The following is a 13,237-nucleotide window of genomic DNA, read 5'->3' as shown; positions in this document are numbered from 1 at the left end:
AAGTGCAAAGACTTGCGTATATTGCAGCTGGATGTTATAGGCGCTGATCAGTTTGCTAAAGTTGCAGACACAATAGAAGATTTAATACGTGTGGGTGAGTGTCTTATAGATGTTGTGAAGCCATCATTTGTCATATGAGGTAATAAATATCTCTGAGGTGTATAGTTTTGGCACATATTTATGAAGTATTTTGCTCTTTTATTTTGGATTATCTGGCATTACAAAATGATGGAAAATTGGGTTAATTATAGTATGCGTAATGTCTTTAGTCAAAAAAGCCACTGAACCTTGAGGATCTGGTTTGTGGATATATTTCCTAGAACAGTGTTTATTTCCTTGCATTGTGAATGAATACTACTTCAGACTGACTAAGACCCATCCATCTCCTATGGTAAATTATTTGAGATGAATCTTACCTACTGTTAAATTTAGCTATATCTCCCTGCCGATTTAGCTAAATTTAACAGTAGGTATGTATCCAAATAATAAATTTTATTATGAAAATTTATATTTTTCCTGTATATTTTGTTCTTAGAAACCTTATAAGTTTTTTTATGATGATCTATCTTATATAGATTTTGTTTTAATTTCTTTTAGAAAGACTACCTTTTCACACACTATATGTATATATATCTCTGTGGTATCCATTATTACGTACAACTGTTAAAATGTTTCCAGTCTGTAACTTTCTAACCGCTTTGCCTTACATTTTTAGCCTCTGATCCCATTGGTTTCTTCCAACTTAGGTGTCCAACTCCTTTAGCTTTACCTTGCTCAAGTTTTCTTTTTAGTTTTCTGTAAAAGAAAATTACTGAGATGGTTTTGTCTGTCCATCTGTACTTTGTTCATACGCGAACAAACCCTCGGTCTTAACAATAGGATAGGATAATTTCTAGCGCCTAGCTGGATCCAGTAAAAAAAATAGATGAAAGCAAGGAATCTTGTGGTATCTGGCAACGCATGCATAGATCGGGTGAAGAGTGGTCAAACGCCGAACATCTACGCCAGTCTTTCTTTACCGCCTTGGGACGAGAGTTGGGTTTTTTCCTTTCTTGGCCTTTTTCCCGGTTTTTGCCCGTTTCGTTCCTTTAGTGTGTTTGTGTGTGTTTTTATCTGATATTATGGCTTCTTCTGCTCCTTCTCGACGTCAGCGTTGGTGCCCCGGAATTCCTGGATTCCCGTGTTCTCGTTTCTTGGCTTTGTCAGCGACGGACCCTCACATCACTTGCAGTAGGCGTCGTTCCAATTTTTGTACAATTACGAATCCTTGTACGGAATGCCGGGCATGGCCTTTGGAGCAGTGGAGGAAGTTTTATGGTAAGAGGGAACGTCGGAGAGTCTCCACTCTTCCTTCTTGGGAGGGCTTTACTCCTATTCCCGATGTTTCGTCTTCCGCAGTAGTCAACCCCCATAGTAGCGTTGCCCCTGCTTCTCCTTCCTTTTCTTCCATTGATTCGTCGATGGAAGTATCGGGAGGTCGCCAGGGTATTATTTGTAATGTAGCCCCCTCTTCTTCTGGAGTTTTTTTGGTTCCCGAGAAGGGTGAGGTTATTTTCATCATTCTCTTCTCTTCCAGAGTTGGAGGCGTCCAAAATGGCGGTGATTTGGAAGACGCTTGGGCTAGGGGGTACCCCGTCCTTGGGGGGGTTGCTGAAGCACACCAGGGGTTGGAAGTCAGTGTCCTTCGAATTTGTTCTGGAGTTCGTGGCCAAGACCCAAAATCCCTCGGTGCATGATGACAGGTTCGCTTCATTCTCCATTCCTTCACTGACTGACTTTGTGGGTGGTGATGCTCAAGAGCTTTTGTTGTGCCCTGTCCGGGCCCTGGTGTTACTATCTTAAAAGGACTCGGCACCTTAGACCAGGCTGCAACAGGCTTTTTGTCAGTACAGGCCGTACAAAGAAAGAGGTGTCTAAGAATACTATCTCTTTTTGGATACAGGAAGTCATCAGACCGGCATACTTGACTCTTGATAATTCCATCACCACGTCTGTGCAGGCTAGAGCACATGACGTTAGGGGTATTGGTCCCTCTCTGGCTTTCAAAAAGAACTTGGCTGTACATAGAGTGCTGAGCGCTGGTACTTGGTTACGCCAGTCCACGTTCACCTCTTTCTATCTTGAGGATGTTGCCCACAGATCTATGGACACATTTTCCCTGGGTCCTTTGGTGGCTGCCCAACAGGTTGTATAACTCATAGTTGCCCTTAACGGGGCACCTTTGTATCTTACCTAAAATGATTGTGTGGATGAGAGAATTAGTGAGTTGGCTGGCCTCCTTCTTTCTCTTGTACCTTTCCTTCTTCCTTCGGGCGGTTTAAGGAATTGACACTTCATTTGCTGGGCTGGTCTGATACAGGTGAGTGAGGTATTCATACTGGTAGTGTGGTCGTGCAGTATTCAATATCTTACCCACTATTTAGTAGCATAGGCTTCGCTCCTGGACAAGGAGGAGTCGGGGGTACTACAAACCCTAGTGCCCTGGTTTGTTTTTTGGACAGTCACAGCTTTTCTTTGGTTCCCTATACAGGCAGTCCCCGGGTTACGACGGGTTCGGCTTACGACGTTCCGAGGTTAAGGTGCTTCTCAATTATATTCATCAGACATTATTTCCAGGGTTACGACGCCTACAACGCTGATCTGGCAGATGAAATATGACGCCAAAAATGCAAAATACGTAATCAATATTTGAAGGTTTTTTGGATGAAAAATGCAATAAGAATGCAGTTTACATAGTTTTCAATGCACCCAAAGCATTAAAAGTAAGGTTTTCTTAGGATTTTTTACGATGTTCCGGCTTACAACGATTTTCGGCTTACGATGCGTCTCAAGAATGGAACCCCCGTCGTAACCCGGGGACTGCCTGTATCATGTATGTCACTCAGGTTCTTAGTGGTTAGATTTTAGTGTATCTAGCTTCTCAACGGGCCTCAGTCCCTCTCTAAGAACTATTTCTTTTGAGAGCTGGACTGGCGGGTAGGCCCCCCAGCCAGTCTAGGATGTCTTATACCTCCCTCCAAGTATGAGTCTATCCTATTGTAAGACCGAGGGTTTGTTCGCGTATGAGCAAATAACAAATTTTCTAAGACAATTTGTCTTTTTCATAGCTACAAACCTGAGGTCTTAACGTTAAACTGCCTGCCTCTAGCCGCCTCTCTTTTTGTTAAGTCATGAGTTGGGAAAGACTGGCGTAGATGTTCGGCGTTTGACCACTCTTCACCCGATCTACGCATCTGTTGCCAGATACCACAAGAGTCCTTGCTTTCATCTACTTTTTTACCGGATCCAGCTAGGTGCTAGAAATTATCCTATCCTATTGTTAAGACCTCAGGTTTGTAGCTATGAAAAATACAAATTGTCTTTGAAAATTTGTCATTTTTCTGTCCTCCCTCAGATCTTTAAAACTACAAGGGTTAGAGGGCTGCAAGTTATGATGTTGATCATCGACCCTTCAATCAACAAACATACCAAATTGCAGCCCTCTAGCCTCAGTAGTTTTTATTTTCATACATTCAACTTACCTGTCAGATATATACATAGCTATCGACTCCGTCGTCCCCAACAGAAATTCGAATTTCGCGGCACACGCTACAGGTAGGTCAGGTGATCTACCGGCCTGCCGCTGGGTGGCAGGACTAGGAACCATTCCCGTTTTCTAATCAGATTCTCTCTGTCGCTGGGAATGTAAACATATGTTTACTTTCCCTCCTGATTTGATTTTCGTGTTTCATCGCCATCGATCTTCTGGGCCGACTTTTACAGGGAAGTACTGGATCGGTGGTTCGGCATACGCTTTTAATAACTTTTTAATAACTTTTTATGAATTAACTTCGAAGTTTTCGAAGAATAGAGGATGTGTAACTACCGAAGTTTTCGGTAGACAGTTACATAGTTTGCAAGAAAGGGAAATATAAATATTTATTCATTGATAAAGTGTAATAAATGTTAGAATTTGATTGAGGAAAATAAGGTAACTTCCTATTTGAGGAAGTCAGAAAAACATAGAACTAGATATGCTTTCTTTAGAAGCTTTAATAGCTCTCGTTCTGACGAGCAGTTAGAATATTAACAGTACTAGTAGTGTAGTTTCCTCATCACCTTCTTACTTCACAGAAACTACAAATTCATTTGCAATTTGAAGATAAAGGAATGTAGCTCAAGATACGAGCTATTATAAGGTAAGAAGTGATTATAGTGTTCCCCATTGCAATAGAGGGTGCGTCTGATCGGCTCTTGTCTCGCTCCCAGGTCTAGACCTCTTCCAAGCTCACAGGCCCAGAGGAGAAGGAATGTCGAAAGCCTTACGGAGGTTACGGTGAATCCCCACCGATCAGGCGTCCCCTCGGCAGGTTCTGTAGGACGTCCAGACTGCCAGGGATAGCCATTGGAAAGGCATCCTAATTCAATGTGTTCCCCTTATTATTATCGTCTGACGAATAAGGAGAAGAAACATTCAACGGCGTAGATTAAATGAAGATGCAAGATAATCTCGTCTGGCTATCGGAACCTCAGAAGAGACGGAGAAAGGAGACATCATTCGATAACAGTTGTGGTAGAGGCATTGCCCTATCTGGGTTCGTCCCCCGTACAGCTGGACGGGGGGGGGCCTCTATCCCATGAGGGTTTGAAATAGTTATTTCAATAAATTCCTCATCGGTACGTGTATACGAAAATATATCTATTCTGAGAATAACGAATTAGATATTAAAGAATATTTGTTGATCGAATGAATTATATGGATCTTGTTTAGTGATTACACATATATATATAACTTTTAAGCTTCTAGCTCCTCGGGCATGAAGCTCCGGTAACAAGGCTCAATGCGCCTAAAGCGTCTGAAACAAGGCGCAAAGCGCCTGAAACGAGGCGCAAAGCACCTGAAGAGCCTGAATAGAGGCGCAAAGCGCCTAAAACACTATGAACCAGGATCTTCATCGGAAATGGAAGTCCTTCTCATTCAGAAGAAAGGGAGGGCTATGGACGAAAATGGAAGTATTGTCGAATTCTAAGCAAAAACAAGTGTACAAGAGATCGGAACCTTCCGCACACGGAACCTTCCAGAAGGCGGAAGATTCCAGATTCGAATCGCCTTCCAGGCTCTTGGAATTTTCCAAGAAGGAATATTTTCCAAATGTGCAGAATTTTCACATAAGCGGAATTTGACTATAACTCGGAACCTTCCGCACAAGCGGAAGCTTCCAGACGTAAAGAACTTTCCAGGCGAGGATCGCCTTTCAGACGCTCGGAATTTTCCAAGCGGAATCTTTTTCCGGATAAGCGGAACATTCCGACCCGAACTTTCCAGGCGCGCGGAACCTTCCGCACAAGAAAAACTTTCCAGGCGCAATACGTCTGCTAGGATCCAGGAGTATTCTGATCACGATACTCCTCCTAGGTGCCAGGAGTGTTCCGATCACGATACTCCTCCCAGGCGCCAGGAGTATTTGGAACGCGATACTCCTGCCAGGCACCAGGAGTATTCCGAGCACGATACTCCTTTCCCAGCCAGGATATTCAGAACGTGATTCTCCTCCAGGCTCCAGGAGTAATCCGATCACGATACTCCTCCTAGGAGGCGATCTCTGCCGGCGTCAGGAGTATTCCGAGCACGATACTCCTCACAGCGCCAGGAGGATATTCGAACGTGATACTTCTACAGTCAGGCGCCAGGATATTCGGAACGTGATACTCCTACCAGGCGCCAGGAGTATTCCGATCACGATACTCCTCCTAGGAAAGCGATACTTCTGCCAGGCGCCAGGAGTATTTCGAGCACGATACTCCTCCCAGGCGCCAGGAGTATTCGGAACGCGATACTCCTGCCAGGCGCCAGGAGTATTCCGAGCACGAGGAGTATTCCGATCGCGATACTCCTCCCAGCGCCAGGAGTATTCTAGGCAAGATACTCCTGCTTTAGCGCCAGGCACTTTCTCCTACAAGAAGAGCCTGACAACCGCCAAGAGTCCTCCATGCGAAAGGTGAAAGACATTCGAGGCTTTCTCCTGATAGGGACGGGAGTTGTCGCACAGGCGGCCGTCGCCCTTGTCAGGATAGTCTTAATGCAATAAAGGCAAGAGCAAGTTCGGCTTTTTCCTTGCAGGGACTCAAGATGTAGCACAGGCTGCCGTAGCCCTTGTCAGGTTAGAGTCGGTACTGCTAAAAGCACCTTCACCTTTCAAAAGGAAGCGCTCTCTCCGGTTGCTCAATCTTTCTCCCAACTTGAGGAATGGAAGATAGAGCAGAATTGTGAGAATTAGTTCAGTATTAGTAAGAGGATATTAAAATCATCCTCCTTCTAAAAATAATGCAACCACCAACCATTTACAGAAAGAGGGGCAATCGTTTGGAAGTTGAACAAGATTCGTACGAGCTCTCATTCATTGATTAGAGGCTCTTCCAGATAAGAAAGGCGTAAAAATACGGACTTATCTCCCAAGATAATAAAAGCTAGAGAGATTCTCTTCGATCCTCGGTTGTCATTTGCAATCTCTTTCGACCTAATACTCATTCGGGTTTATTGACGAAAAGAACGAAGAGAGTAAGATTTCCATTCTTTCTCTGCATGTCGGAGAGGAAGAATGTCGTGAAGACTTAGTGTATACGACTACTGAGTGACAAGTCATATACGCATACCATAGTTGCCTTTCTGGTTCGCTACGGAATTATCTATATCCTTACAGGATTTTCTTAGTAAGGACTTCGCTTAAAAGGTTTGTTACGACAATACCTACTCAGCTTCGGTATTTAACAAAGGTTGTTTGGCTTAAATTTGCATTATTGAGAGCTTTCTTAGGCTCGAGAATAATTTTATTATATCCATTCATTGAAGGGAGTAACTGGCAACTCAGAATGAATGCAGCCAGGCAGTGAACGAGACGGCTGTAATTGTAAGGCCAATCCAGTACCATCCGGTTCTCGGTCGTGAACGGTTGGTTACATCTCTCTCTCCTAAGGGATCGAATGCTTCACCGTATATTCCCCCTACAATCAGGGACTTAACCACGAATTGAGGGGATTTTTAGGCAAACATGAATAACATCGTATTCGTTTTGCTAAGGATCTCTCTCTGCCTCGGCGAGAAAAGAATGTAGTAGAAAATTCACCTTAAGATAACGGTTACGGTTAAGCCTTATGCACACACCGTGGTTAATTACAGAATTCCTACTATCCTTACAAGTTCCTAGATGAATGCTGTTTACCACAATGTGACGGTATTATAAAGGATTTTAATTCGGCAGAGCACGATTTAACTTATTTGAAACAGACACCCGGAACGTAACGATCCTTACCAGGTTCGATGCGGGATTTTGCACGTCCGTGAGAACCTTCTTGATCGACGATAATAACTGTTAACGTATGTTTAACATTTATTGGAAAGAGTTGTCAGAACCTGCGGAAAGTATTCACAGATCTCTTCGCAAGGTAGAAAGATGAACGAGCTTTCTTATAAGATTGCTTCCTTTTTCCTCGAAAACAAGAGAGGTAGCAAGATACGCCATTCTTTAATTTAAATAGGGGAATAAACTTTAGTCTTTTTTCCCCTAGTTATATATATTCTTAACAGATATTAAATAAATGGACGTCAAAAGAAGATGAATGCATCATTTTGGCAATAAAAAGGTTGGATTCACAGAGGTCACGTTCTTCTCTCAGCATGTGTCGGAAGGTTTTTCTAAGAGAGTAGAGATTTTATCGGAATCTATTATAAATATTGGACCTGAAAAAATCTATCCACTCTGAGTCTGTCTGCGTGCAGACTGACCAGAAAGTAAATATGAATGAGAGGATTTTTCAAGGGAAGCTTGATAATTCCTTCAAATATGTTAAAGACATAGAGTTGCTGCAGAGCGTGCTAGATGGAAAGGGGAAACTGTCCTCTTCAGATACCTCTGTGAACCACATAATGGTTTTCTTCCCTTTCAGGGGGAAGATCACCTTGGTATTTTATGCTATCAATGAACACGTAAAAGATATACTCGTCTCGACAAAGATATTAGAGATAGTAGAGAATTAAGATCTTCGGGGATCTTATACAATACCTCTATACGATAAGAGTAAGAGATCTTATACTTAGAATGGGATCCTAATTTGGGCCTCAGATTCTGTGTTCCGACAAGATGGAACTGCTCCTAATCAAATGTTTTCTCTTGGTCCTAAACGATCAAAGGACAAGTGAAATTTTGGGCTTTAGAATCTGGAATCAAATTCTATGAAGACTCAGCAATGGGTTCTGGCCAGCATAGTATGTTTGGCAAAAGAACTAAAGCCTTTTATTCCTGGATCAACGCTTTCAGATAGAGGTTTCGTTGTCCGGGTAATGTATTGACGTTGTCATCTACAGAAGACAAGGTTTAAACGTTTACTGACAGAGTCTTTGGAACGCGATGAGGGCTCAAACTACTTCCCAAAAGGTTCAGAGAGATACATTCAAGAGCTAGAAATCAGGAGTCCTACCAATTTCAGCTCAGAATCCCTTTAAACTTCCAGGCTCCTTCCCTTCCTTCGGGCAAGGATAGGGAAGCTTCTGCAACGAGAAAACTCATCAACATGTAGGAGGAGAACTCGTTAGCAACGGAAGTATTCAATAAGGATCCTCCTCGGAGGAAGACTTGTCTCTCGGACTTTAGATTTCCTATCGTCTACTGGATGTAGCTGACTAAAATCACCTCCCGTTGCCGGAAAGGCCAAAAGCTCAAAGTAAAGAATTTCGAATTTCTTCCACCCTTCTCCAGTCTCCTGATAAACGATGGTGGATCTTCAGGACTTTCGGACAATGTAGCGCCAGTCAGGCGCCAAATGCCAAAACAGGCGTGAAGACGCCAGAGAAAGACAGTCAATATGAACACTGTCATTGTCTGATAAGGAGAAGAGCGGGCCTCCAACCTGGCGCAGTGCGCTAGAGGCGAACAAATCGGGAAAAAGTGTCCGATGTGGACATCGCCAGTTTTCCTCGAGACTCTTAACAAGCTCGAAGCTCCAGCAAGTGGGGAGAAGTCAGCCACGCGCCAGGCGCGAGGCTCCAAACAGGCGCAAGGCACCAGCCAGGCGCGAGGCGCCAGGCAAACAGGATGCGCCAGCCAGGCGCAAGGCGGCGCCAGCCAGGGCGAGGCGCCAAGCAGGCGCGAGGTGTCAGCCAGGCGCAAAGCGCCAGCCAGGCGCGAGGCGCCAGCCAGGCGCAAGCCAGGCGCTAGGCTTCATCCAGATGAGATCCAGTTCAAAGAAAGTCCTAGTCTTCTTTGAAACAATGGTGATCTCTAAAGCACTTCATAAGTGACTTGATGATACCTTCAAACAGCTGAGAATTTAAAAGCTCATGAAGTGCGAGCTTTTGCAAATTCTTGTTCTTTTCGTAACAATATGTCAGGAAGACATATTAGCTTTAACATATGAGAGATGCAACTATGTGTTGACTGCTCATTACACGAAGGACTTCAAGTTAACCTACGAGAGATCCTTCTCTCTTGGTTTATATGTATCAGCGGATACGTTGCTGGGATAAGGAGCCGACACTGATCCTTTAATAATGAGTTGAATTTATTTTAACTTAGTGATTTTTTTTTTGAGGTTTGAAAGGAGTTTGTGGGATAACTCTTTTTCAATTCTAGTGCGAACCCTCATGTTAGGAACAGGTGATCGGGATCGGTGTTGCGCTCCTTAGTTATGCCAATAGGCATAGGCATATTGTCATATAAGCGGATTAGCACCCATTGACAAATGCCAATTAGGCTCGACCGAGTAAGTGGATAAGACCCCATCGGTAGACCCACAAGAACTCTTGGCCACAGATCACTATCTTGCTAAGGCTCTTGAGACGAAGCAGACTCCTATGCAATAGCTAGGAAGTCGACCCTTCGTCTAGAAACACAGAGGAACCAAGGTCTATAAATACCTACAACATATGTTGTTTACCTGTCTAGTCAGGAGTTAGCTGTCTCTTGCCCTCCACCAAAGGGTGTCAATCAGCTATGTATATATCTGACAGGTAAGTTGAATGTATGAAAATGATATTGTTATGATACAATAAAGTTTCATACATACTTACCTGGCAGATATATACGATTGAAGACCCACCCAGCCTCCCCGCAGGAGACAGGTGGAAGAGAGAATCTGATTAGAAAACGGGAATGGTCCTAGTTCCTGCCACCCAGCGGCAGGCCGGTAGATCACCTGACCTACCTGTAGCGTGTGCCGCGAAATTCGAATTTCTGTCGGGGACGACGGAGTCGATAGCTATGTATATATCTGCCAGGTAAGTATGTATGAAACTTTATTGTATCATAACAATATCATTTTATCTAAGGTTAAGTTTAGCCATGGATCGTACGTCTGGCATCGCTAGAGGTGTCAGTTGCCGATGCATCTTCACATAACTGCATATATGGAGCAAATGAGCATTGCCTGGTCAGGGCTGAGAGTTTCATACTGCAGCACATCTAGAGTTTCATACAGGAATATATGCTGCACAGAAAACTCAATTCTGCCCTTTTTTACTTCTCTTTTAAGAACAAATCCTCCAAAAGTGTGACTGAGTGGTCCTGTTAAACTAATTAATAATAAAGGAACTGAAGAACAGCAAAACAGTGGTAAAATATTTTTATATTATTTTTTTCATTATTATTATTCAGACATAAATTCTATTCGTAAGAAATAAGTTCACAGGGGCCATTGACTTGAAATTCCAGCTTCCAAAGAATAAGGTATTCATTTGAAATAAGTGACAAAATGAAATACAGAAAGAGATAAGTTTTTAGAAAAAGAAAAATTACTTAATAATTAAATATATAAAAATGTAGGTAAATTATTAAAATACAAGGGGGATTGTTTTAAGGTAGAATTGTGTTGCATAATTCACTTGAGCTTTTGAAGTTCCATTTGCACAGCAACCTCTGGGAGACTGTTTCCACAGTCCAACATGTGAGGAATAAGGGACTCTGAACTTAGAAGTTTTGTCAGTAAGGCCCCTTTACTGCATATCGGTGCTGCCTGTAAAGCAAAATCTTGTTATTCTTACAACAGGAAAAGAGTATCAGGGATCAGTTGTGAATGTGAAAGATGTTAAAATACAACTTAGAAAATTGACAAACGAGACCATTCGTAAATGGTCAAAGTTATAACTGCTAATGTTATCAAACAGAAACTTACCACCTCAAACCACTCTAAAAGAGATAAATCTCTGGCAGAAACAGATATCCTCACTAGAGAACAGAATTCTAGTAAAGGAAGTACAACTTTTTTGCTACATTTGCTGACAATTTTTAGAAGTTTCTTAAAGGTAAGATGTAAATCTTGAGAACTAATAACACATTTGAATACAGTAAAGATTGTTTACTCATTTTTAAGCGCCTCAGTGGCGTGGTTGGTATGGTGTTTGCTTCCACCTCGGTCGTCACGGGTTCGATTCTCGCCCATTCCATTGAGGTAGTGAGAAGTGTATTTCTGGTGATAAAAGTTCACTTTCGACGTGGTTCGGAAGTCATGTAAAGCCGTTGGTCCTGTTGCTGAATAAACACTGGTCCCATGCAACGTTAAAACACTATACAAACAAACAAACAAACAATTTACTCATTTTTATATTTTGTGTGGAAAATAGGTTACTTTCTCACTGATTAATTAGATATTCCTGATTACTACTGTGATTAAAGTTATATTTATTTTTCACAGAGGTCCTCTTCTGAAATATCCCTTCTTTTATCGTGCCATGTACACTGTCCTTGAAGATGGGTGGACAGCATTTACAACGGAATCGGAATTTTCCCGATTAATCCAACCTGGGGATGATTGGCGAATATCTTATGTTAATAAAGATTATAAAGTAAGTTGAGTTGTTTGATGCTTTGTATCCTTTTGCATCTGTACTCATAATTATTTGGCATCTGTGTTGCACTATAAAAAATTCCACTATAAAAAATTCCACATCATTACTGTATAGTGTTTTACTGTACATAATTGACATTAGTTGACGATACAAACTTAAGTATTTTACTAATGTTGTTATTATTTAATGACTCCTTCAGGTTTGTTCATCTTACCCAAGTGCTGTGGTAGTACCCAAGAGTGTTGAAGACTCGGACTTGATAGCAATAGCTAATTTCGGCAATCCGGACGATTTCCTGTTTTAGCATATCGACATGAGGGAATGGTAAAGATGAATCTTTTTGCATGAATCTTTTTGCTAATTTGGAATATGTAATGTAGTTGAGAATTCTTCAAACAATAGGTCATTGTTTATATATCTGATGATATATTGATTAAAATCTCATATTGCGTGCTTTCCCAAATTTTTTTTTTATTGTCAATTTTCTCTTTGCTTATTTGCATGTGCAGTTTGGTATGAAATTTTTAAAGATTTGTCGAACTGCATTGTGATGGTGGATAGTATTTTTAACTTAAATGATGTAAGTGCATTTCCTTCTGGATAGTATTTAGCTTAAATGATGTAAGTGAATTTTTCTTATAGGCAGTACTTATGCGAAGTGGCCAACCCCTGATAACAGCAAATGGTAAGCGATGCAAAGAAGATGAACGTTTGTTGAATGGTGTCCTTGCCCGTGAAAAGAGGGGATATATTATTGATACCCGAACACAGAATTTGGCACAGTCAGCAAAGGTAAGGTTAAGGTCATTGGGTAATTTTGGTTGCCAAAAATATTTGACAGTTTTAACCACACATAGTAGGTTAGTATTGGTTTTAAATGCTTTGCACATCTTTTACTTCTGTGCTGCCTCATAGCTTATATTTGGAATAAGCTTGTTATTAAGGGAGGCTTTTTAGTTATCTTTGGTTAAAGTAGAAGTTTAGTGTCATTAGTGCACATCATGTACTGTAGGTGTACTAAAGGGTATATCTAGCATCCGTTTTGGCACCCAGATACATCCAGCCTTTGTAACTATATTGCTTCTTAGTGTAATTGTGGGGTTTTTCCCTGTTCCACCTTTAGATCTCTGTGCTTCATCTTCAGTTTTTTAATCTATTTACCTTGCTGTTCAACCACTCAACTCCCATTATTCAGTGTCTTGAGCAAATGAATGACTGAATTTACCCCCAGTACATGGCTTGGCAGCCTGACTTTCTTAAAATCAAAACTTTGTTATATCTGAAACATATACTAAATTGGTAAATGACTTGTATTCTCTAGAAAGGTAAATGACCTTCTCTTCTTGAGGTGTTATTACTGTAGGAGGGATAGGGAAGTGTGATTATAATAAAGAATTGTTTTATGTAGGCAGAAGTTTCAAG

The 13,237-nt window shown here is 41.7% G+C and overlaps 1 pseudogene; it reads left to right on the top strand.

Annotated features, from left to right (window-relative positions):
• LOC135210672 (myotubularin-related protein 9-like) overlaps positions 1-13,237 on the top strand; it is a 33,325-nt pseudogene that overhangs the window by 4,586 nt on the left and 15,502 nt on the right.

The sequence above is a fragment of the Macrobrachium nipponense genome, chromosome 4 (genome assembly GCF_015104395.2).
Source record: "Macrobrachium nipponense isolate FS-2020 chromosome 4, ASM1510439v2, whole genome shotgun sequence".
NCBI lineage: Eukaryota > Metazoa > Arthropoda > Malacostraca > Decapoda > Palaemonidae > Macrobrachium > Macrobrachium nipponense.
This window is presented reverse-complemented; position numbering and strand designations above follow the sequence as displayed.